This window comes from Phocoena sinus, chromosome 6 (assembly GCF_008692025.1).
Source record: "Phocoena sinus isolate mPhoSin1 chromosome 6, mPhoSin1.pri, whole genome shotgun sequence".
NCBI classification, from domain to species: domain Eukaryota; kingdom Metazoa; phylum Chordata; class Mammalia; order Artiodactyla; family Phocoenidae; genus Phocoena; species Phocoena sinus.
In genome coordinates, this window is record NC_045768.1 from 53,652,487 (window position 1) to 53,677,119 (window position 24,633).

The following is a 24,633-nucleotide window of genomic DNA, read 5'->3' on the forward strand; positions in this document are numbered from 1 at the left end:
TATATTCCATTGTATAGCACCATATTGTATTAGTTCCTATTTGGGGATATTTAAGTTCCCAATTTTTTCTTAATATAAACAATGTTACACTTGTTCAATTTTTTAAAAAATATATTTCTATATGGATTTGCTGAGCAAAAAAAAAAAAAAAAGAATTAAGACTTTGCTTACATACTACCAACTTTCTGTCTAGAAGCTATGTACCAACTTATACTAGCAACAGCAAAGTTATGCCCATTTCTCCACAATTTCACCAACACTGGGTGTTACCGATCTTTTTTTCTTCAACTAATTTTTATCAGATGAGTGAAATTAGTTTCAGGTGTACAGCAAAGTGATTCAGTTATATGTACACATATATCCATTCTTTCTCGGGTTCTTTTTCCATATAGGTTATTACGGAATATTGAGTAGAGCTCCCGGTGCTATAAAGTAGGTCCTAGTTGATTATCTGTTTTATATATAGTAGTGTGTATATGTTAATCCCAAACTGCTAATTTATCCCTCCCACCCACGTTTTTCCTTTGGTAACCGTAAGTTTGTTTTTGAAGTCTGTGAATCTGTTTTATAAGTAAGTTCATTTGTATTATTTTTTTTAGATTTCACATGTAAGTGATATCGTGATATGATATTTGTCTTTCTCTGACTTAGTTCACTTAGTATGATCATCTCTAGGTCCATCCATGTTGCTGCAAATGGCATTATTTCATTCTTTTTTATGGCTGAGTAATATTCCATCGTGTATATGTACGACATCTTCTTTATCCATTCATCTGTCGATGGATATTTAGGTTGCTTCCATGTCTTTGCTTTTGTAAATAGTGCTGCAATGAACATTGGGGTGCATGTACCTTTTCAAATTATGGTTTTCTCCAGATATATGCCCAGGAGTGGGATTGCTGGATCATAGGTAGTTTTATTTTTAGTATTTTAAGGAACCTCCATACTGTTCTCCATAGTGACTGTACCAATTTACATTCCCACCAACAGTGTAGGAGGGTCCCCACTTCTCCACACCTTCTCCAGCATTTATCATTTGTAGATTTTTTGATGATGGCCATTCTGACCCATGTGAGGTGATCTCTCACTGTAGTTTTGATTTGCATTTCTCTCATAATTAGTGATGTTGAGCACCTCTTCATGTACTTTTTGGCCATCTGTATGTCTTCTTTGGAGAAATGTCTATTTAGTTCATATGCCCGTTTTTTTGATTGTTTTTTTTTTTTTTTTTTTTTTTTGATATAGAGATGCGTGAGCTGTTTTTATATTTTGGAGATTAACCCCTTGTCAGTCGCCTTGTTTGCAAATATCTTCTCCCATCGTGTGGGCTATCTTTTCATTTTGTTTATGGCTTAAAAGCTTTTAAGTTCAATCAGATCCCATTGGTTTATTTTTGTTTTTATTTTGATTACTCTAAGAGATGGATCCAAAAAGATACTGCTGTGATTTATGTCATAGAGTGTTCTGCCTATGTTTTCCTCTAAGCGTTTTATAGCAGCTGGCCTTATATTTAGGTCTTTAATCCATTTTGAGTTTATTTTTGTGTATGTTGTTAGAGATGTTCTAATTTCATTTTTTTTACATGTAACTGTCCAGTTTTCCCAGCACCATTTATTGAAGAGACTGTCTTTTCTCCATTGTATAGTCTTGCCTTCTTTGTTGTAGATTAATTGACCATAGGTGTGTGGGTTTATTTCTGGGCTTTTTGTCCTGTTTCATTGATCTGTATTTCTGTTTTTGTGCTAGTACCATATTGTTTTGATGACTGTAGCTTGGTAATATAGCCTGAAATCAGGGAATCTGATTCCTCCAGTTTCTAGTTTGATCATCCATTTATCCTAACCTCTCCTTTGGGTTTCATATCTCTTTATCTCCCTCTGGGTAATTTTCTCACGTACATCTTTCATATCATCAATTCTCTCTATAACTAACTGTCCCAATCTGCTCTTAAATTGGTCATTGTGTTTCATTTTATTCACAGCTTTTCATTTTGAATCGTTCTATTGGGTTGTGTTTCATATCTGCTTGTTCTTTTTGAATGCCCGGTTTTTTTATGAGGGTTGTTATTTCTCCCTTTATCTCTTCAATGATTGTAAATATACTTAATTTACAGACAGCTTTTGATCATTATATCTCAGGTTCTTGTGGTGCTGTTCCTCCCACATGTATCTGCTGACTCTCCCATGTTGTGAACCACTTTCTTACTTAATCTGTACTTTTTAATTGTGAGCATATTTTCGGCTAGGTTATATTTCCCTGTGGAATCCCTGTGTGTACTGAAAGATTTGGTGGTAACCATTCAGAGAAGTCTTACATTTGATTTTTCTGAGGATTCCAGGAGTTTCACTGGTCAGAAATATTTCCAGTATCTCCATAAGTATCTCCATTTGGGATTCCTATTCTATGAAAATAGTCTAAAATTTGGATTCTACACCTGTGCATAACATAGATTTTTAAATTGCCATTTATCGTGTGGAACTTCTTCCCATCCAGATATCTAATCAGTGAGAATTTTGCCACTTGTGCGTTTGTAGTAAGTAAGTGAACGATGTTTCATAGTCCCTTTATATGGTGGGAGCAGCTCTATTTCAGTTCCAACTCCTCACCTTTCACAGGCCCAAAGGCAAGTCTTTTGTTCTAGACATGTGTTAGAAACCACAGCCCCTAGCCGTTAGGTCATATAGCCATGTCTGATATCCTCTTTGTTCTGGCATCAGCTCATGCACTTACCGTATCGGTTATGAGATTCTTCTTTATTTTTGGCCTGTAAGAATTTCCTTTCTCTCTCCCTCTCTTTCTTCCTTGGCAATGTATATCAAATAGTTTTGTTATATTTTATCCGGCATTTCTTTCTGCGTGCATGTAGTACACAGAAGGACGTCAATATGTTAAGTAGTTGAAACTACAACCCTGCATTAATCAGGTTTGGAGACCACCAGCAAGTGCAGTAGAGAATATGTGATCTTTGAAACTGGAACCAGAGTTTGAACTGTTTAACTTTACTACTTTCTACTTGAGTAAGCTCTGCTAAGTCACATAATCTCTCTGAGCTTTATTTTTATCATCAGGAAACTAGGGATAATACTATTAGTAGTTTTCCTTCTATGTTCTTCCTTATTGCTCTAAATTCCTTCCTTGATAAACTCAAGCCATTTCTCCAGCCTCCATACCTACAAAGGTGGGAGCAGACTGCAAGTTTCTTGGAGGCAAGAACCATAGACTATTCAATATTTTCTCTTACAAAGCAAATAATGAAATAGTAGTTGATTGAAGGACCTTGTTAATTTCCTTTTATTAATGTACTTTTCCGTACCGACCGACCGAGAAAAACTGGTTAAAGAAAGACAGACCTGGGATTGGAAGAAATGAATTTCATTTCTCAAGAAGTTTCCAAGGGTGAAGTGCGGGGTAGACTACATTTCTGTGGAGCTTCACTCCGTAGAGTTCTCCTTCTCTTCCTAGGGTGCATGTGAGTGAAAACGTATATTGGTTTAGAGGTTCTGCTTGGATAAATGTTTCAGAGCCACTAAATCTGTCACAGGTAGCTCTCAGGCTGAGCCAAGGTGCACGGTCACACAGTAATTTCTCCAGAGCCTCAGGTATCAGGCAGCACAAGCAGGGAGGTCCCTGGATTCCTGCTCACCTTAGGCCCAGGAGCAGAGACATCACCCCACAGGCCTAGGAGGAGCTTTCCCCAAATGCTGTATTTACCATATGGTAAAATTCCTTGTCAAACAGCAGAGCAATGAGATGTAAAACACAATTAGAGAAAAAAACAGTAGCACGTAAAAATAACCAGTTCGCTCAGTGATGCTGGTGGTTGGTAGACTCCAGGTGAAAATCAGTAATCATTACAGAAGGCAAGGTGGTGGTGGCGCTCAAAAAGTTCAGTGTACACGTCCTTTGTTTCAGCTACTCACTTCTAGAAGTATATGCCACAGGCACACTCGCACAGAAGTATGAGGTTGTCCAGGGCAGTTCAATTTTTAATTTTTAGCAGGTTCTCATAATGAAAAATGTGGAAGAGAATAAAAATTCTCATCGATTGGGAGCTGATAAGCGCCATCACACAACGGAGTTGTTCTGTAGGTACTAAAATTACGCAGTAGATCTCTGTATACGCAAATGGAACGGTGTCCGAGATACGCTGTTTATAGTGACTGAGAGCGTGAGCTTTGGAGCCAGTCTGCCTGAGCCCAAATGCCTGTGTGACACCAGGCAGATAGCTTCCCAGCTCTGTGCCTCAGTTTGCTCACGTATCAGATGAGGATAACAGTAATATTTAAGCCACAGGGTTATTGTAAGCACCAAAATAAGTTCATACATGAAGTGCTTATAACAACATCAGACTCACAGTGAAGTACTAAACTATCATTATGTTAGCTGTTAAGTTAGCTATTATGAGTAGTAACTAAAAATAACTAATGCTAACTGCTTATTTCTGGGGCTTATACTTGTGGAGTTTGAGGTGAAAGAGTAGACTTTTCCATTTTCATTTTATATCATTTGGATTAGTTACAGTGAACACAGTACTTTTATTAAAAAGAATAATTAAAATCATTATTCAGAAGTATACTGGATAAGAAGACGCTTGCTTTGAAAGTTTGACATGTAACAGGGACTTAACCAAAATCACAATTACTGACGGCTGTATATTTAATACATTAGAAACTGATGAATGTAAGCAATCCCTTACATCTAATCCCTTATATCTGTAATGCATTTTACACTTAGCAAAATGCCTTCACATTCATGAGTTGATTTAATCCAACTAACTGGTTTATTAATAAGTTCACTTAGTCCCTGTGAAGTGAATTTTCATATTTGTTATTCCAAATAAAGAAGGGAAGAGAGGGACTTCCCTGGCGGTCCAGTGGTTAAGACTGTGTGCTTCTATTACAGGGAGTGCGGGTTCCATCCTTGGTCGGGGAACTAAGATCCCGCAAAGATCCTGCATTGGGCAAAAAATAGAAGAAAAAAAAAGGGGAGAGAGGAAGTGAGAGAGAGTGCTTGAGAGGAAGTGAGAGAGAGTGCTTGAGAGGAAGTGTGAGAGAGTGGTTATTGGTTTTTTTGGTTTTGTTGTTGTTTTTTCCCTGCTCATGGCAAAGCTGGACAGGCTACGAAATTGAAGCTTAGAGTATTAAGGGCTTGCTTAAGCTCAGACAGCTTCTGAGTAATAGAATGGACGAAAAACCAGGTTTCCCAAGGCGAAGGTCTTTCTGCCAAACCATGACTGCCCTGTAAACTGGGCCACTACGATGATGACAAAATAGATTTATAATTCTACCCTGCACATAAACACTATCAAGTACCTAGTTTGGTAAAAAGGTGGGTTTTTAGTGGGTCAGCAGGTGAGAACAGCCAAAAAGTCAGGTCTCTATAAGCTTTGTTTATAAACTTATAACTGCCCCAGGAAAAATATGACCTGTGTTAATGGCAAACTGACACAATAGAATGTAGAGTTGGCTCCTATCCCAAACATCCTTGGGTAGGATAACGCTAATAAGATATGACCCTAAGGTGAGATGATGAACTAGTGAAATTGGCAGAGCCAAGAGTACAAGTAAAGATAGTTGCCTTGAGATGTAGTTGAGGCCACTATAACAAGGAACAAATTTAAAACAATAAGCCAAAGGGCCTGAGAACTACATCATCTTTGGCAAGTCGCTTTTCTCTCTGGTTTTCTCACCTCTGAAAGTGAGGAAGTCGGACTAGATGGCCCCTAAGGCCATCTGTTAATCCATTCATTCTAGAAATAGGCACTGAGTGATTTTTTTTTTTTTTTTTTTTTAAGTTCCAGGCACTGATGATACTAGTTGAGTAAAGATGGATGAGGTCACTTCTCTCAAGGAGTGGTGGGCGTTAGACAATAAACAGACAAGAAAAATATCAGAGAGTAATAAGTGTTATCCATAGAATTAAAATAGGCTGATAGTAGAGAAAATGACTGAATAAGTACTCTAGGTGGGTACCCTGGGAAGGATTCTCTGAGGCGGTGACTTTTTAGATAAGAAGAGAATATTGAATGTGCGCTGTGAGAATGAGAGAGAAGCTCATTCTAGGCAGAGGAAGAGCTGGGTCAAAAACTCTAGGGAAGGAATGAGCCTGGTGCTGTGAGGAACCAAAGGAAGGGTTGGTAGACCAGAGCTAGGACATGTATGGTTCTGTAAATCATAAAGACTTGGAGGATTTTAAGCAGTGGCGTGATCTGATTTATGCTTCTAAAAGTTTGCTATGTGCAAGCTTGGAAGCAGGGATCCCAGGTAAGAAGCTACCGCAGTAGCCTAGAAGAAATATTATGATGTCTTTGCCTAAGGTAAGAGTCAAGAAAATGCAGAGAATTGGACAGATTCAAGGTATTTATGGGAGTAGAACCCATAGTGTTCGTAGATAAATAGTTTTCGTGGGTAAAGTGAAAGAAATGAATCAAGGGTAATTGTCAGATTAGGGGCTTGAGCAAGTAGCTGGATTTTGGTGCCGTTTTCCAAAATGGGAAGAAAGAGGTATGTAAGGGCTAATTAGGATGTTATCCAGACAGCAGTGACTCAAGAGTTGTGTACTGGTCATGCTAAGCACTAGACGCCTACTGAACATTTGTATGAAGATGTCAAGGAGGCAACTGGAGTCAGGAGTCCTGGGGATACAACACAGTTAGTTAAAGATAAACGTCTGGGAGTCATTAGCATAAAAATATGGACTAGATGGCATCACCTAAAGAGACCTGGTAGACAGAAGAGAAGAGGTGAGTACAGGATCCTGAAGCACTCTTACATTAGAGGTCAGGTTGAGGAGGTGGACCTAACACAGGAGGAGAGAAAAGAGTGGCCAACGTGATCGGAGGTAGCAGCAATCTTGGGAGACTGTGGTATCCAGGGAACCTTTAAGAAGCAGAAACCAATCCAGTGTATTAAATGCTGCTAGGAGGTCAAGTTACAATAATACCAGAAAGATCAAGTATGTGAGTCCACATAAAGGAAATCATGTTTAAGGATCCGGCTCTGTCTACAACTAGTTTCTGTAACCTTGAGGGCTTGGGGAGGAACTCTCAACAATATGTTAGACGAGAGGTCTAGAGCGTTAAATTGAAAGTCCATAGCGGGACAGTCTAGTGTGACTGTCCCAAAATGGAGAAAATCTCAAGCATCAAGAGGATAAAGAAACATGTGGTTTCAGCAGAGTCACTGAAACAAGGAGAAGGAGGTACATCAAGATAGATGTAATTATCGTGAGGCGTAGAATGGATCTACACGCAGTAATTACAGAAATAAGGATTATATGTCAATTGGCACCAGTCCAGAAGTCAAGTTTCCTGATAGCTATCATGTAACTACTAGAGTTTTCACCTCTAATAGTTGGGTATGTGGCACAAACTTAAGAATGCTTCTTCTGGGCTTCCCTGGTGGCGCCGTGGTTGAGAGTCCACCTGTCGATGCAGGGGACGCGGGTTCGTGCCCCGGTCCGGGAGGATCCCACATGCCGCGGAGCGGCTGGGCCCGTGAGCCATGGCCGCTGAGCCTGCGCGTCCGGAGCCTGTGCTCCGCGACGGGAGAGGCCGCAACGGTGAGAGGCCCGCGTACCGCAAAAAAAAAAAAAAAAAAAAAGAATGATTCTTCTTTGGGCTAGAACTGTCTTCAGAATTCGTGAGAATTCGGAAAGCTGATTATTCTGAGGACATACGTCAGCATGACCCTAATAGCTCTACCTTAAAATGGGTACGAATTTAGTAGTGGGGAGAGGAGACCATGATAAGCAATACAGTGGGGAGATAGATGAGTCCAAGGTGCAGAAATAGCAGGAAGAGCTTTAGGAACCCACGCACGTATCTCACAGGGACTTTGTTGTTGTTTGTTTGTGCTGCCGTAATAGAAATTATCTCAATCTTCTCAAGACTTCAATACACATTTACACAAATAAATACGTCATGTGCTTAGAGAACACTCTGTAGGTCCTGACACGTAGGAATCTCCCAATTAAAAAGCCAACTCATCACCCAGTTACTCTACAGTGCACTTTACAGTTGACAAGCCAAGTCTAAGCACACAGAGCTTCCAGCATTCTAACTTTTAAAATATGAACAGAAAACCAGTGAGTTGAAGAAAGCCTCTAACATAAAAGATAGAGACATCAAAACAGAAGCAAGGAGGAAAGAAAACTCAAAAAAGAAAAGAAGAAAATTTTAAAAAACTTATATTTAATGATCTCAGAAAGAGAAGATAAGCTTATGGTTAAAACAAGGTCAGGATGCTATTAAGAAAAAGGAAAAGGAATAAGCAGACATTATTATCAGGATAAGAAAGCGTTCTTAGAAATGTAAATATGAGAGCTAAAATTGCATGGATAAATATACATTTACATGCATATTGTATATATATGGAAAACAGGAAAATACCTCAAAACCTTTAAAAAATGGGACAGAAAAAAAGATGAAACTAGAAGGCCAATCCCAGAGGCCCGACAGCCTACCGTAAGGATCCACAAGAGAAGAATGTGAAGCAAAATAGTACAAGAACATTTTCTGGACCTGCAGAAAAGTCCTCCTGAACACCCAGCACAATAAATGAAAAATACCAACCACTGCTGTAAAATTTCAGAATACCAGGAAGATAGTAAAAGACAGGTCACATGTAAACAATCGAGGATAAGAGGGCAGTGGACACTATACCCAGGGCTATCAAACTAGAATACAAACACTTGCTAACATTTAAGATCTAAAAATTATTTGTCTCCCATTCACCTTTTCTCAAGAAGTCTTCTAAAGGCCTGGCTTCCCCCTAAAGCAATAAGGTACACCCAAAAGAAGTGATATCCAGAAAATGAGTTGACAATACTGAAAATCAACCCTACTATGACAGCAGGTACAGGTATAGTAAACAAGCAAAATCCAGAGGAAAATGAGAGCACAGGGACATGCAGGAGAAAGTTCTAGTGTAAAAAAAAAAAAAAAAAAAAAAAAAAACCAATTGCTTATCGGGTAAACTTGCTTGTGTAGAAAGTTTTCCTCAAAGGCTGTGCTGCTTCAGTTTGGGAATGTGGATACAAAAGCCAGAGGGGCCGGGCTCCAATGCTGCCTCTGCCACAATGATCTTACATCCCCGTGAAGCACAGGCAGCCTCCCGGTGCTTCATGTTTCCCATCTATAAAATGTGGATTGTAATGTACCTGCCGCACAGAGTTTCTTAAAAAATTAAATACACTACTTAATGTGTTAAAATAGTGTTTTGAATATTACAGGCGCTCGGAGGGGCTGAGAAAACATTAACGACGTGTACAGAGAAAAGTAAGTACATTTCTAAAACGTAAGTAATTTATCAGCTCTAGGAAAAAAAATAACAATTGAATAAGAAAGGAAACATAATGATAATAGACTCAGGTCAACAGTGAATATTCCATTGTCAGATAATACAAATAGTAAAAACTGTAGTGTAAAAAGTTAGAAGGATGGAGGAAGGGTAAAGGGATATGAGATACCTCTTTACCACAATAAGAAGTGAATTAGAGGTAGGCATTCTATGTAGAATGAGGACTTAAATATTAAAATGAATGAAGAAATATGTTTAAGATAGTCCTGAAAGAACAGGACATGGGTAATGATGGCCCTTTGGGTACCGTGATAAGTGACTGAGTGAGTGAGACACACGCAGGGGGACCAGGGACTGCTCTGCTGCTGGGCTTCCAGAGCACCAGCTTCCCAGAGGGACCTGAGGGTGAGGGGTCCACCATGGGGTTGGCACTGCTGGGAACAATGCTAGGAAGGGAAGAGTTGCCCTCCTTAGCATTCCATCACACAAACCCCGAACATGGGTCTCGCCTATTCTGGGAAGGTTCTTTTCTGGTCTGGAATAGGGCCTGATGGGCAGCCCCATCCCAAAAATTCATGGGGGAGAGATTCCCTTTTTGACCTCCACCACCTAGGACATAGGATAAGCTTGGCTCGACACTACCACCATTCATTTTGTTAAAAAAAAAAAAATTACATTTTGGTTTGAAATCACAGTTTCTAAAACAACAAGTCATGACAAAATTGATATTTGAATGCACCTGACCAACACGTAAATAAAGCAATCAATAACCCTGTTGTGCTCTGGAATTAAACAGATGAAAAGGATTGTGTCCATGACAAGTAGAAGAATGAGAGAGACCTGATATTGCCTGGGCTCCAGCTGATGTTTCAAAGCCAAGCGGTGAGTACCCTGACGACCGTCTCCAGGTATCAGTGCCGGCTGGCACGCTTCCACCCCAGCGACCCATCACTGGGCTTTGCCTTCATCCCTGGTACTCAGGTATCCTTGTGGTACTCAGCGCCCACACTGTCTTTTTTTTTCTCTTTTTTGTGGTACGCAGGCCTCTCACTGTTGGCCTCTTACTGTTGTGGCCTCCCCCATTGCGGAGCACAGGCTCTGGACGCGCAGGCTCAGCGGCCCTGGCTCACGGGCCCAGCCGCTCCGCGGCATGTGGGATCTTCCCGGACCGGGGCACAAACCCATGTCCCCTGCATCGGCAGGCGGACTCTCAACCACTGCGCCAGCAGGGAAGCCCCCACACACTCGTTAAGGGCTGAATAAAACCACAAGACTAGCCAGCATGGAGGAAGTCACTTAATAAGCACTTTCCTATCTGGGGGGACAGGTGTGTTTGGATTTCAGTGAAGGAAGTGAAATTTCAACAGCTGAGTTCAAGAAAGCTGCTCCAGAAACCCAGAGGGAGATGTAGGGGTCTTGTGTTTTGTACCGTATCTTGGCAACCCTCCTGGCTGCTGCTGACCCATGGCAGAGGCCCGGCTCCTTTTGCCATGGGCCTCGAGGTGATCATATTTCCAACCATGTCAAAAGTGTGCTATAGCCACGGGACTCCTTGCTTGGGTCACAGAAACACCAAGACACCACCTGAGGATGAAATCCCACAGAAAATAGAAACCAATAGACATTTCACGGCACCCATGGGAAGTGAGGATTCCTCACCTCCTCATTCCTCACATTGAAGAAACAAAATAAGTGCAGATGGATTTTTTTTTTAGAACATCTGAAATCCTGAGTAAATGGCCTTGGATTTACAATGCCCATGGATTTCTGGTGTTTTAATAATACGCAGGAATTTGGGGTTTAATTCCTCTAAGCATTTTCCTATAAAAGGGATTCACCCCAGCCACTTTTTCTAGACAATATTTCACTTTCTCACTTTTTTCCCTCTAGGTTACAGCTATGATAAAAAGAAGGGAGGCTGAGGAAGGGAACAAATATTTATAATGGCCTAGAAGCTTTGCCTGTATACCATGCTCCTTCTCACAAATCCAAACACAGACCTTTGCTTCCTCTTATGCACTGCCACTAACAAAGAGACTACATCCCATTTATTCATGGAACTCATCGAGGACGATACCATCAGTTCAAACTGTGAGTGAATGCGCTCATCTCTTGGTTATCAAGATTCTTGCTGCTGTGACTCATTTCTCTATTTTGCCAAGTATTTAAAACTCTTCATGATTCGTTGTTTCTTACCTTGCCCAATGAAAGTTGGCAAGCACTGTTATCCTCACTTAATAACCCACGTTACCCAGGGAATAGCCTGGATTAGAAGCTATGATACTCAAAGCTCCTGGATAAGCGCTCTGAGTCTCCCGTCTAGACTCGATGAATAATTCATAGATCTAGTTGGTGGGTGTCCAGTTAGGAGCCTGGCAGAGTTGATTGCTTCAGAGCCAAGACATCCAGGGCCTTACTCTTGCCTCATTTTCCTCCTTTCTCTCCGACTGCTTCTTCTTAAGGGAAATCCTCTCATTTCCCTGTTCTTTTAAGAGTTGGTACAAGCCCAAGATTCTGGTGCCAGCCCTCTCCTTGGTTATTCTCTTCACTCATTCAGCCAAAGAGCATTTGAACTCCTAGCACATGGGCATGGCAATTGCCTGTCGGCTTTCAGGTCTGCTTCTGGCTCTTCCCCTCTTCTCCTGTGTACTATAGGCTCCCTTGCCCTCTAGCTTCTGGTGATTACTTCCAACTGATGGGAGGTACGGTGTAAAATTGGAGGGAGGGAAAAAGAAAGAAGACCAGATATTTCTTTCTCGCCCTCTTGCCCATCCTTCCTGTGAGCTTCAGGTCCTGGATCTCACTGGTCAACCCTCTGCACAGCCCCTACATGGTTCTAGCTCCTGTCAGATGACGGGTTCCCTTCCTCCACGGCCCCTCCAGCCCTAGTGGTGGTAGCAGCTTCCTTTCTTCTTGTTTGGCTTGCCAGCTTTTCCATCACCCTTTTATCTGTATTAAACTATTAAACCCCATCTGCGTGCAAGATTTAGAGGGCTGTTTTCCTGGCTCTATCCTGACTGACACAGACACCATTCTTAGTTACAAGCTACAGAAATCACCCTTGACATGTTGGCAGGAAAGGATTTTACCACGAAAGCTATTGGAGAGATCAAAGAATCTCCGAGAGGACCCCAGAACCCAGCTCCGAGACTACAAGGGAAAGAACAGTGCTCGAAAATCTCCAGGCGACACCGTGTGGGGGAAGCCATGCTCGATGTCGTGGGTCGTGCCATGTGTGCCAGCAACACCGGATGCTGCAAGGTGCCATTCAGCTACCATCTGTCAACAGAATCAAATCTGGGCATCTCCTACTTCTTCATGACATTAGCTTCCCATTTAGAGAGTGCGGAGATGGGTACATCTAATGCTCAATGCCCAGGTCATGTGCCCAACCCTGGCCACAAGTGTATCTGAGTATCTGACATTCTCCATTCCTGTCACGGGAGACGGGCTCTTTATAGGCAGAATTCCCTAAACATACGATAGAGATCTGGATGCCTGAGTAGACCTTGAGACAAGGATTCAAGTGTAAGTGCTTTCTTTGGGAGTTGTGAAAATCCCAGGAATCACTGGTAAGGAAGTGGGGAAAGGAAGGGAGGGTAACTTATCAATCGAGTTATTGTTATGAGGTAACTAGATGTAAATCCTCCACGGGGGACTTGGAGCCAGTGTAGAAGACATGTCTCAGAGTCATTCCAGGGCCTAGGAGCTGAGTTATTTATACACCAGCTCTATCCCAAGCTGCTGAGAGCAGCTGGGGTGGGCCTTAATTCTCCTGCACTCCCAGCTTCCCTCCCCTACTAGTGAGCTGAGTGGCCCTCGTGGGCCAGAGCAAACCTTCAGGCAAATAAAAGCAGTGGGGAGAGCAGCTGAAAAGGTAAGGGGCGACAGGGAACCTACCACATCAGCCACGGTGGATAAGAAGAGCGAAGGTCCACTAGGAACTGCTCAGCGTTGAAGATATGACAGTGGATAAGAGAGAAGCATTCCTGGCCTCACTAAGCTCATGGTCTCAAGACTCAGACATGACAACAGGCAAGTACAAGAGACAGTGGGACAAGAGCGGTAATAGAGGCAGCCCTACGCAGCTAGAGGTAGACCTCAAGCCTCTAAGACCCAGGAGCCCAGAGACAGCAACCTACTCATTTTCCCATCCCCATTGCCTAGGATGGTACCTATTCACTACATGTTTTCTGGCCCAAGATTGACCTGCCAGGCACAGTTCTGGTGTGTTAGATGCATGGTCTCTACGTAGGTGTGTCCCCACCTTACAGGGAAGAAAGTTAAGGCACTCGTGATTATTCCTCACCACCTGACTACCCCGAGTGATTCTTCGCATTTCAGCTTTGCTGTAATTTCTCCAGAAGTTTTGCCTGCATTTCCAAGCCTGGGCTAACCTACCGGAGAACTTACGCTCTGGAGTGTCACTGGCAACTCATTCCCAAGTATCCTCCTGAGCTAAGCTCTTAGAGAGCAGGAACCATATGTCCGTTTTGTTTAGCAACATACACCCAGCATCCAGGCTAGTGCTGGCGCTTTCTAGATGCGCAAGCCTCCCGTATGCTGATGACTTTTGGAATGATGTGAATAAATGAATAAGGCTCAGAGAGGTTGAGTAACCTGACCAGTCACACAGCTAAGACATGGCAGAATTGAGGCTTGAACTGCAGTCTGTCTGACCCCCAAATATCTCCTCTGCCTTGCTGAGCATTAAGCAACTTATCTGTCTATGGCAACTAGAAAATTTAACTTGGCTGAAAGGCTGCTGCTCTAAGGTCAGAAGTCATGGGGCAGGAAGTGTCTAAGAACTTCCCATATTCATGAGGCTGAGGAATGACCAAGCAGAACTCTGGACCTAAAGCTGGAAGAAGGTTTTTACAGGATATGGCAGGATGGGACAACCTTTAAAAGTCCCTGAAACTAGAACATTCTGTGACACCATACCCAAAAATAGCCTCAAAATGGATTACAGACCTAAATGTAAGACCTGATACTCTAAAACTCTTAGAGGAAAACAGAGGCAGAACACTCTGCCATAAATTGCAGCAACCTAGAGTAATGGAAATAAAAACAAAAATAAACAAATGGAACCTAATTAAACTCAAAAGCTTTTGCACAGTAAAGGAAACCATAAACAAAACGAGAAAACAACCTACAGCATGGGAGAAAATATTCACAAAACAACCGACGAGGAATTAATCTCCAAAATTTACGAGCCGCTCATGCAGCTCAATATCAAAAAACCAAACAACCCAATCAAAAAATGGGCTGAAAACCTAAATAGACATTTCTCCAGAGAAGACATACAGATGGCTAGATTCTCAACATCACTAATCATTAGAGGAACGCAAATCAAAGTTACAAGGAGGTACCACCTCACACAGGTCAGAATGGCCATCATCAAAAAATCTACACACAATAAATGCTGGAGAGGGTGTGGAGAAAAGGGAACCCTCTTGCACTGTTGGTGGGAATGTAGATTGATACAGCCACTATGGAGAACAGTATGGAGGTTCCTTAAAAGACTAAAAATAGAATTACCATATGCCCCAGCAATCCCACTCCTGGGCATATACCCAGACAAAACTATAATTTGAAAAGATACAAGCACACCTATGTTCATAGCAGCACTATTTACAACAGCCACGTCATGGGAGCAACCTAATTGTCCATTGACAGATGAATAGATAAAGAAGATGTGGCACATATATACAATGGAATATTAATCAGCCATAAAAAGGAATGAAACTGGGTCAGTTGTAGAGATGTGGATGGACCTAGAGACTGTCATAAGTCAGAAAGAGAAAAACAAATACCGTATGCTAACACATATATCTGGAATCTAGAAAAATGGTACAGATGAACCAGTTTGCAAGGTAGAAACAGAGACACAGATGTGGAGAACAAATGTATGGACACCAAGGGGAGAAAGCAGGGGCGGCGGGTGGTGGTGGTGGGGTGAACTGGGAGATTAGGATTGACCTATATACACTAAGATGTATAAAACAGATAAGTAATAAGAACCTGCTGTATAAAATAAAATTCAAAAAAGAAAAGATACACGCACCCCAAATGTTCACTGAAGCACTATTTACAATAGCCAAGACCTGGAAGCAGCCTCAGTGTCCACCAACAGATGAATGGAAGATGTGGTACATACACACAATGGAATACTACTCATCCACAGAAAAGGATGAAATAATGCCATTTGCAGCAACATGGATGGACCTGGAGATTATCATACTACGTGAAGTAAGTCAGACAGAGAAAGACAAATATATGATACCGCTTATATGTGGAATCTAAAAAAATGGTACAAATGAACTTATTTATGAAACAGAAACAGATTCACAGACTTAGATAAACAAATTTATGGTTACCAAAGAGGAAAAGTAGGGGGGAGGGATAAATTGGAGTTTGGGATTAAAATATACACACTACTATATATAAAATACATAACAAACAGGGACCTACTGCATAGCACAGGGGACTATACTCGATATCTTATAATAACCTATAATGGAAAAGAATCTATAAAAGAATCTATCTATATATCTGAATCACTTTTCTGTGTACCTGAAACTAACACATCATTACAAATCAACTATATTTAAATAAAGATCATACCTGTTTTTCTGAAAACTGGTGAGCTCACCTGAATGAAGAATATTGGAGGAAGAAGAGGAAGAACATTCTCTGCAAGATAGTGAATGAACACAGGCATTACCTGAAGTGTCCCGGAGAAGGATGCGGGAAGTCTGGACAGTGGCAGTGGGTATGCAGGAGACAGAGGGGCAGAGCATATACACACTGCTGTATATAACGTAGAAAACCAACAAGGACCTGCTGTACAGCACAGGGGGCTCTGCTCAATCTTCTGTAATAACCTAAAAGGGGAAAGAATTAGAAAAAGAATGGATACATGTATAACTGAATCACTGTGCTGTACACCTGAAACTATGAAACTAACACAACATTGTTAATCAACTGTACTCCAATATAAACATTTTTAGAAAAGACTTAACTTTCGAAGGTTTTTAATCTCTAGGTAAAAATGTTCCGTCTAGCACCAGCAATGATTGACGTCATTAGCTTACTAAACCAATTTTATAATACTGGAAATAAAGTGATTATAAGCAGCTGATCCATCATTTTTTTGCTCCTTTAAGACACTGCAGAAAAAGTCATGACCCACTTCCAGCTTTCAGATGTTCACGGAGCCCCATTCAAAATGCAGGGGAAGAGGAGAGCTGGTTTCGAAATCTCCAGTCAAAGCAATTCTTCTTCTGCCTTATTTATCAAGTTCTCATTCTCTCCTTTTGGCAAAATCAAAGAAAGTCATCCATCCTCCCCGCATGCACTTTCCACACTTCCTGGATTCTAAAATAGCCAAGAAGCAGCCTAGATTTATTAACAGCTTTTTGGTATGGGGAGGCCGGAGAAGGAAAAGACACGGAAAATGCGACACGAAACGTTCACAGGGATTACAATGCACATAGCCCGATTTTAGAGTGTTAAAATGTGGCCCCAAGAAAGCCTTAGAAGTGAAGACACATGCTAATTAAATATAAAGTCTTCAAGTAGTATTAATGAAGAGCCTATATATTTTGTCCAAATGAGACTGCTAGATAGAACCAAAAAAAGTGGGAACAAAAAGAGCTTTCACAGAAATTACAGTTTTGACGAAATATGCACTTTAAAATTTCCTTGCAGCATGTACAGTATTCAGATTTGTTTCTGAAAACTGGTAAATTGATTATGTCAATCAATATTTACATGTATAATAATACAGGTGCTTTGACAATCAGTGTAAACTTTTCTTGGTAAAACTGAAGTAGGACCTAATTTCTACGTTAGCTCTTTTTCTTCTGGAGAAACGTATGTCTGTGCCCCATCAGCTTTTCAATGGAAATCCATAAATGCAGCAAATCAGCTTAACAGCTCATCAGTCACCCTTTGACTCGATCGCTGATTCAGGAATTCAGAAGCGAACACTGGGTTGTAGTCATCCGGTTCTCACCACTTCAGTATGTTCCAGCAAAGTCCACTCACAGTGCCCACCCATAGGGTTAGAAGGGCAGCCAAAGGCAAAACACCTTTCTCAAAGGATCAGTATTTCATGAACCCCTCAAAGATCAACATATAATCTAAGATACCACAGGGAGAATTAAAAGCAGGACAAAGACATTGAATGTATATACCAAATTAAGAGAAAGTGTGGAAAAAAACACTAAGATCAAGAATACATGCCCAAAAGGTACAGCATGTAGACTAGGAATAGAAAATACACTGATTTTCTGCTGCCCGGTCTTCTGGCCATAGCTGATCCCTAATCAACCTCAGAGCCAGATGCATCCTCAGAATCCATCTTAACACACTTTTTCAAAAAGCCACTCCAGACAATTGGAAATAGAACCGAGACAGAATTCTTTGCCCCCACTGCTGAAGATTGACTATTTTAAGCCATGGATATCTCCCATTATCTCGTACGCTGGCTACACTTACCTACATCCTTGAATGTGCCAGGCAAGTTCAAGCATCTGTGCCTTTGCTTATTCTGTTTCCTCTATCTGTAGAAATCTTAGGTATCCTTTGTGGCTCTATACAAAAATTTCCACTTTTATGAGGCATGCCCCATTCATATCCTCTAACCATAATAAATTGTTTGTAGTTCTTCATTTACTTCATGAGTTCCAGCTAGAGGAGCCTAAAGGATGTAAAAGAAAAATTTTACCAGATAATGATAGTAATCATTATTATTATATATAACATTATTTACATATAAAATATATTTCAGCCCAAATACAAAACTAGAGACGGAAATAATGATGAGAGTTACGAACTAAATCTCCCCCTCCTTTTTTTAATAAAGCTGTAGCTTCTACTGTAAAGTCAATATATGAAAGTTTAGATAAAGCCTGGATTCCTATTGTAAAAGGTAACAATGATAGAAATTCAAACATAATATCCCTTTGTTTTGAGCTATAAAAACCCTATCAAGGCAAAACATCTTACTTCACAAAAGTTACTTTAAAAGTTAGCAAGTTGTCATTCCCACCATGGGCTGACACCCAGAATCATAAGAGGGACTTTTGTAGAGTATAGATTCCTTGGCCTCATACTCGGCCTGTGAGCCAACATCTTTGGGGAGTGGAACAAAGAATCAGTATTTTATAAAAGCTCCCCCAGGTGAGCTGAAGAACAGCCATGTTTATTGTCTTGGCTAATGGTTCGCATAATTGTCTGAGCTGGACATATCAGTAAATGTTCTTTACAAGGATACATCAATGAACATAAGAATCTGGGCTCACAATATTTGAATTCCATTTATGCTGTTTCAGGGAAGATACAGGCACTGACCTTGCTCCTTTTGTTACTTTGGCGCTGTAGAGGTGGGAGAGAACAGACTGGAGAAAGTTTCAAATCTTTAACAAATTTCTGAAGAATAAAATGTGGACTGAGCTAAAACGAAATGTCTTATGGCTGTCTTGAGTCTAAACAAGAAAATATTAGGAGGCAAAACTTTGTTAAAATTCAATTTGACTGATTTACCCAACCATGAATACAAGCTGTTTTTCACACTTTAAAAGGCAATGTGAAAGTCAGGTTTTTTTCTTTTTTGTTTGTTTCACATGTCAATCGCCAAAAGAGCTTCGTTTTTAAGACTTTGGTTACATGATGACCACATCTGCAATGAGGAAAGAACTTGGTTATGTTCAAAGAAATAAAAGTTAACAGTAATAGAGTTTTTAAAAACTAGAATCCCTGCAGATCTAATTTACAGCTGATTTGGGGATAATAATTCATACCGTAAAGTAAAAGGAGATTTGAACTTAGTAGACTCCATTAATTGGATGTTTTCTGACCATTCTCTAAGTGCCAGTCTATGTAAATATGTTTTCTATGCATGCATGCCCTAGTGGGAACCAAGGACACTAGGGATACAAATGAGTAAGTTGACTCAAACCTTAACAAAAAATGAGAAATGCATCTGACTCTCAACACATTAAACAACAGAGCCTTGGGACTTGCTTGGTGGTGCAGTGGTTAAGAATCTGCCTGCCAGACACGGGTTAGAGACCTGGTCCATCCAGGAAGACCCCACGTGCTGCGGAGCAACTAAGCCCGTGTGCCACAAGTACTGAAGCCCGCGCGCCTAGAGCCCGTGCTCCGCAACAAGAGAAGCCACCGCAACGAGAAGCCCGCGCACTGCAATGAAGAGTAGCCCCCGCTCACCTCAACTAGAGAAAGCCCGTGCGCAGCAACGAAGACCCAACGCAGCCAAAAATAAATAAAATAAAATTTTAAAAATAAACAGACTTAACATAGTCTTGAATAGCGTGGCTGGTAGGTAATAACACCAATGTGCTTTTAAGAAGAATATTTGAAATTCCATTGCAAACCATTCATTTTCATGAATCTCTCCTCTGTGCTCTATCTTTTGTTGTATGTGACAAGTAAGCTCAGAGATAAAAATAATACAAACCCACCAGCTTCCCGGGTCCAACCAATAAAGGTAGACTTTCACCATGCCTGTAAGGTGTCAATCTCCCTTTTAGGTTAAGGCAAATTTGACAGCACACAGGGAAATTGTTTTAAAAACCATGGTTGTGCTAAGCGTGGGAAATATGATCTTCTAATACTAAAATTCTTTTTGTTTCTCACATAAGAATTTACAGCTTTCACAACGCACGAATATGGTTTTTGGAGTAAAGGTGAAACTGTAGTATACTTACATGCAGCAGGGCAGCCAAGAGGATCTGGGCAATTTCCCATATTTGCTCTGTAGATATGTAGTACAGACCACATCAGAAAGGAGAGGACTTATTGGGGCAGGTTGTATTTTCCAAAAATGGCCACGTTAGTATTCCCAGTCCCACATGTTCCTGTAGAACTTGCTACTTACCCATCCAGAGGTAGAGTCCAGTTTTCCTCTCTCGGCACCTGGGCAATGCTTCGCGACTACCTTGAGCAAGAGAATGTGAAGAAAGTGATGCTGTGTGACTTTCAAGGTTAGGTCATAAAAGCTGATACAGCTTCCACCCGGCTCTCTCTTGGGACACTCACCTCTGGAACCCAGCCACCATACTGTGGGGAAGATGAGCGGCCGTATGAAGGGCCACAGGTAGGTGTGTTCCAGCCACGGCCCCATGTTGGTCCCGGCCAACAGTCAGCATCAACCACCAGACACGTGAGTGAGTGCCCTTCAGATGATTCCACCTTCCGCCCGCCAGTCACCCCACTTTATGCCAACTAGAGAAGGGACAAAATGTCCCCACCCACCCCACCTGCAAATCTGTGAGCAAAATAAACACTGTCATTATTTTAAGTTGCTGTTTTGGAGTGGTTTGTTCTACAGCAACTGGAACACTTGTCAAGTGTCTTGATTCTATTTCATCTTCTGTCAACAGCTGAAGTCACTTTTCACCAGGAAAACCACCTAACAATCATTTAACGATGACTCCATCTACAATGATTCATATATTATGGTACCTGACTCTCCCATAATAACCGCCCTTTATCTACTACTAGGCATTTGGTCACTGTTGGACTGCCATCATGTGAGAGAGCTATGCTTGTTTAACTTGGACAGTGCAAATTTTCTTTAAAAATTATAAAATTAATCCATACTCATGAAAATTCAAACTGTACAGATTTTTAGTAAAAGAAAAGAAGTCCCACTTTGATAGTTAACTTCCACTCAATCCCACATCTTTTTGAGGTAACCATACCAAATCCAGTGTGCATCCTTTCAGACCCTTCTCTGCTTTTCTTTACCTTTATACGCACACACTCACACACTCCTGAACACAAGTCTTGGACATTTACCTCCGTAGATCATGAGTTTCTTTTTAGTATGTTGTTAAAGCACAATCATCATACACAATACTGATGAGAATTATGATCGAGACAGAAAGGTGATGACGATGGTTGCCATGTTTGAGTTCTGACTCTGTGCCGGGTAATGCAGAATATGGAGACCTTGAAACTGGCAAATACTCAAAAGACAGGGCTTTTTTTTTTTTTTTTTTTTTTTTTTTTTTTTTTGGTACGCGGGCTTCTCACTGCCGTGGCCTCTCCCGCTGCAGAGCACAGGCTCCAGACGCGCAGGCTCAGCGGCCATGGCTCACGGGCCCAGCCCCTCCGCGGCATGTGGGATCCTCCCAGACCGGGGCACGAACCCGTGTCCCCTGCGTCGGCAGGCGGACTCCCAACCACTGCGCCACCAGGGAAGCCCAAGACAGGGCTTTTGTTTCTGGAAAACCAGTTGTTAAATTTACCAGCAAGGACCATGTTTGTCTTTGCTTATTAATACACCCCCAGCACCTAGGACAGTGTCTAGCGCATGGAAGGCTCTCAATAAATATTTGTTGAATGAACAAATGAATGAATGTTTTAATCACAGCCTCACACAGTATTCTAATTGATGTACTTCTGAAATGAACTGAAATGAATGTGACCTACCAGTTTTATGAATGAGCTTAATTCCAAAATATAACTGCTATTTATTCTTTGTTTTCAGACATTTCTTTACCTGGATAATTGGATTACCCTCTCTGGGGGTCACCAGAGCCAACGGCATGGCTGGAGCATGCATTTCACAGGAAGGCACAGTTCCCCAGGGGTCAAGTGTTCATGCAAAAATAAATTCATACCTCATAATCAAAAAGTACCATCCTTTCTTCCTTCATATGTTTTGACAGCTTTTGTTATATTAATGGTTTCTTAGGAGCGACCTGGTCAAGGGAAAAAAAAACATACTGAAGTACACTTACACGGTGGGTATATGTGTATTCACACAAGCAAACCTGGGCATAGCTAGATCTTTCTGGAGGAATCTACATACATATATAATAAATAATATCTTCTTTAAACAGAACTGGTAGGAGGGTTGGCAGGAGATGAGGAAGAAAGCATGAATAATGAAACATAAAAAGGATAAGAATCCAGGCTTTGTTCTCTGTCAGCAGAAGAAAATCATACCTGCAAGGTGGTTATCTCCCAAATTAACCAACTACCCAGATAAATATAAGCAACTTATGTACTTTAGGCCTAAAAGACTCAAGGCAGTGTGGTAAAGATCAGGTGGGGAACGAAACCATTCCCGGAGAGCAAAACTATGGACATTATTTAACCCACATAACATGCTCCAGGTTTCAGGTCACTGACAATAATTATGATTTGTAGAATGATAGACGTCTACGTGGCACTTCCCCAATTCCATCTCTCCTCAAAATACAAGTGCTTCGCAAAGCATATTTATCTTTTCAATTAATCTTCTTGGCTTAAAAGAAGATTGTGGGCTCCAACAAATTCTTTTGCGTGAGGCTGATCTGAAGGAGATGAAGGATAGTGGTATTGGTGTGGGTTTACTCACCAATTATTCTTTAAGGCTGCTCCCTTCCAATGCTGGGCTAACAAACAGGCATGTAGTTGAATTTTTTTTCTTTCCCTGTTTTTCGGGAAGTTCCAAGAAACATTAGGAATCTCTGTTCTGTCTCTATGAAAAAAACTCATTAGGGTGTTATATATGATGGTGTGGCTTTCATTTATGAGAGTCATAGATCACCGCTGGAAAGCAGATATCCTGTGATTCCTTGCTTCTGAGACACAGCAATAATTTCCACCACTGAAAATGCAGCCATCATTCTGGTGGTACTTTCAAAGGCACTGGAAAAACGCAAAGAAGTGAGGAGAAAGCCATGTATTCCCCCTGTAGAAATCAAAGAGAATGAAATTAAAGGAATGTCTAAGAAAATTTCTAGCATGTCAAGGCTTTTTCAGATGAGCAAAATAAATTAACTTATCAAGAAACCTTGACTTACTTCACTTAGTATGATAATCTCTAGGTCAATCCATGTTGCAGAAAGTCAGACACAGAATGATGAATATCATATGATCTCACTCATATGTGGAATCTAATTTTTAAAAAAAGATACAAATGAACTTATTTACAAAACAGCAACAGACTTACGGATATTGAAAACTTACAGTTAACCAAAAGCGAAACGTGGGAGGGATAAATCAGGAGTTTAGGATGAACAGACACACACTACTATACATAAGATAGATAACCGACAAGGACCTACTGTATAGCACAGGGAACGCTACTCAATATTCTGTGATAACCTATATAAGAAAAGAATCTAAAAGAGAATGAATATGTGTATATGTGTAACTGAATCACTTTGCTGTACACCTGAAACTAACACAACATGGCAAATCAACTATATTCCAATAAAATTTAAATGTTAAAAAAAAACTTATCAAGAAATCTTAAATGACAGAGTAGAGAAATCAAAGCAGGGCACATTGCAAAAGTCCAAGGATGAGTCAATATTAGAAAAACCTATTAGTATAATTCACTAAATTATAAGTCAAAAGAGAAAAACAGCTTTCTCCTCCTTCTCATCTTGTCCCCCTTCCCTTCCTGACCAATTCAATCCAAAAACCAGTAGCTAGGGCCAAGAAGAAATGGGTGTGTATTAGAACTTGAGTGTGGTGAGAAGGGCAAACACAGGGGAGAGAACAGTGGTGGTAGATGGAAGACTGGTTTTACACAGGGTTTCATCACATAGGTAACGCTCTTGCTGATAACAGAAATCAGATTTCTTACTCTCAGAGGAGGGAGTTACAAATGTGGAAACGCAGAACACTCAAACTTATGGAGTTGGAATGGGGTAAAAGTATCTCTATAAAGTCATGGTTTTTGACACATGGGTGGATGGATAAACACAGATAATACAGAAAATCACATACATATAAGTGTGTGTGTAGGTACACAGAAACCTACATGTATCCTCTAGCTCAGTCCACTGAGAGGGGTTTGGAGCAGTGAAACCCCAAAAGCAGCGAGCATACCTTAGAGATCAACTCTTAGTTTCTAAATAACATTTTCTCCTAAGAGGAACTGGGGCTTCGTGGGAAAATGGCTGATTCCAGGGCTGGGGAAGGCAAAGTACAAAATGAACTAGAGCATCTTCTTATACCAGAGAGTAAGGGATCATTCACGGAATGAAGGGGATACACTAAAAGGACACAGATACCAGTTGGACGGGCTCCTGTGGGTCAAATCTGGGATAATTTGACATCAAAAAATTAATCTGAGTAATGGATCATAACGTGACAAATTAAATATGAAAGCATGGGTTCACACTAACATAATAAATGAATACACCTTTGATAAAGAATGGGATTTTTATACCCTTTCAAGGTATCTTTCCACAAAATAAAATTATTTAAAAGGGAAAGGAATAACCCCACAGGAGAGAAACCTGACAGATAACACCTTAATCAACTGATCAAATTGAACGTCATCAGTAATGGGACAAAT

At 40.9% G+C, this 24,633-nt stretch overlaps 2 long non-coding RNA genes across 2 annotated transcripts in view; both read right to left on the minus strand.

Annotated features, from left to right (window-relative positions):
- LOC116755668 overlaps window positions 1-19,385 on the minus strand; it is a 48,773-nt gene extending 29,388 nt beyond the window's left edge. The window contains exons 1-4 of the long non-coding RNA XR_004350422.1: window positions 18,660-19,385; window positions 17,805-18,006; window positions 16,495-16,679; window positions 16,027-16,186 (exon numbers count right to left, since the gene is read on the minus strand). This is a non-coding gene — a long non-coding RNA (uncharacterized LOC116755668). The remainder of the gene's footprint in view (window positions 1-16,026; window positions 16,187-16,494; window positions 16,680-17,804; window positions 18,007-18,659) is intronic.
- A 250-nt stretch (window positions 19,386-19,635) lies between these two features.
- LOC116755669 lies at window positions 19,636-22,999 on the minus strand. Its single transcript, XR_004350423.1, has 4 exons — window positions 22,678-22,999; window positions 21,956-22,036; window positions 20,206-20,265; window positions 19,636-20,082 (listed from the first exon to the last, which is right to left on the minus strand). It is a non-coding gene; the product is annotated as an uncharacterized LOC116755669 (long non-coding RNA).
- Between the last annotated feature and the right edge of the window lie 1,634 nt (window positions 23,000-24,633).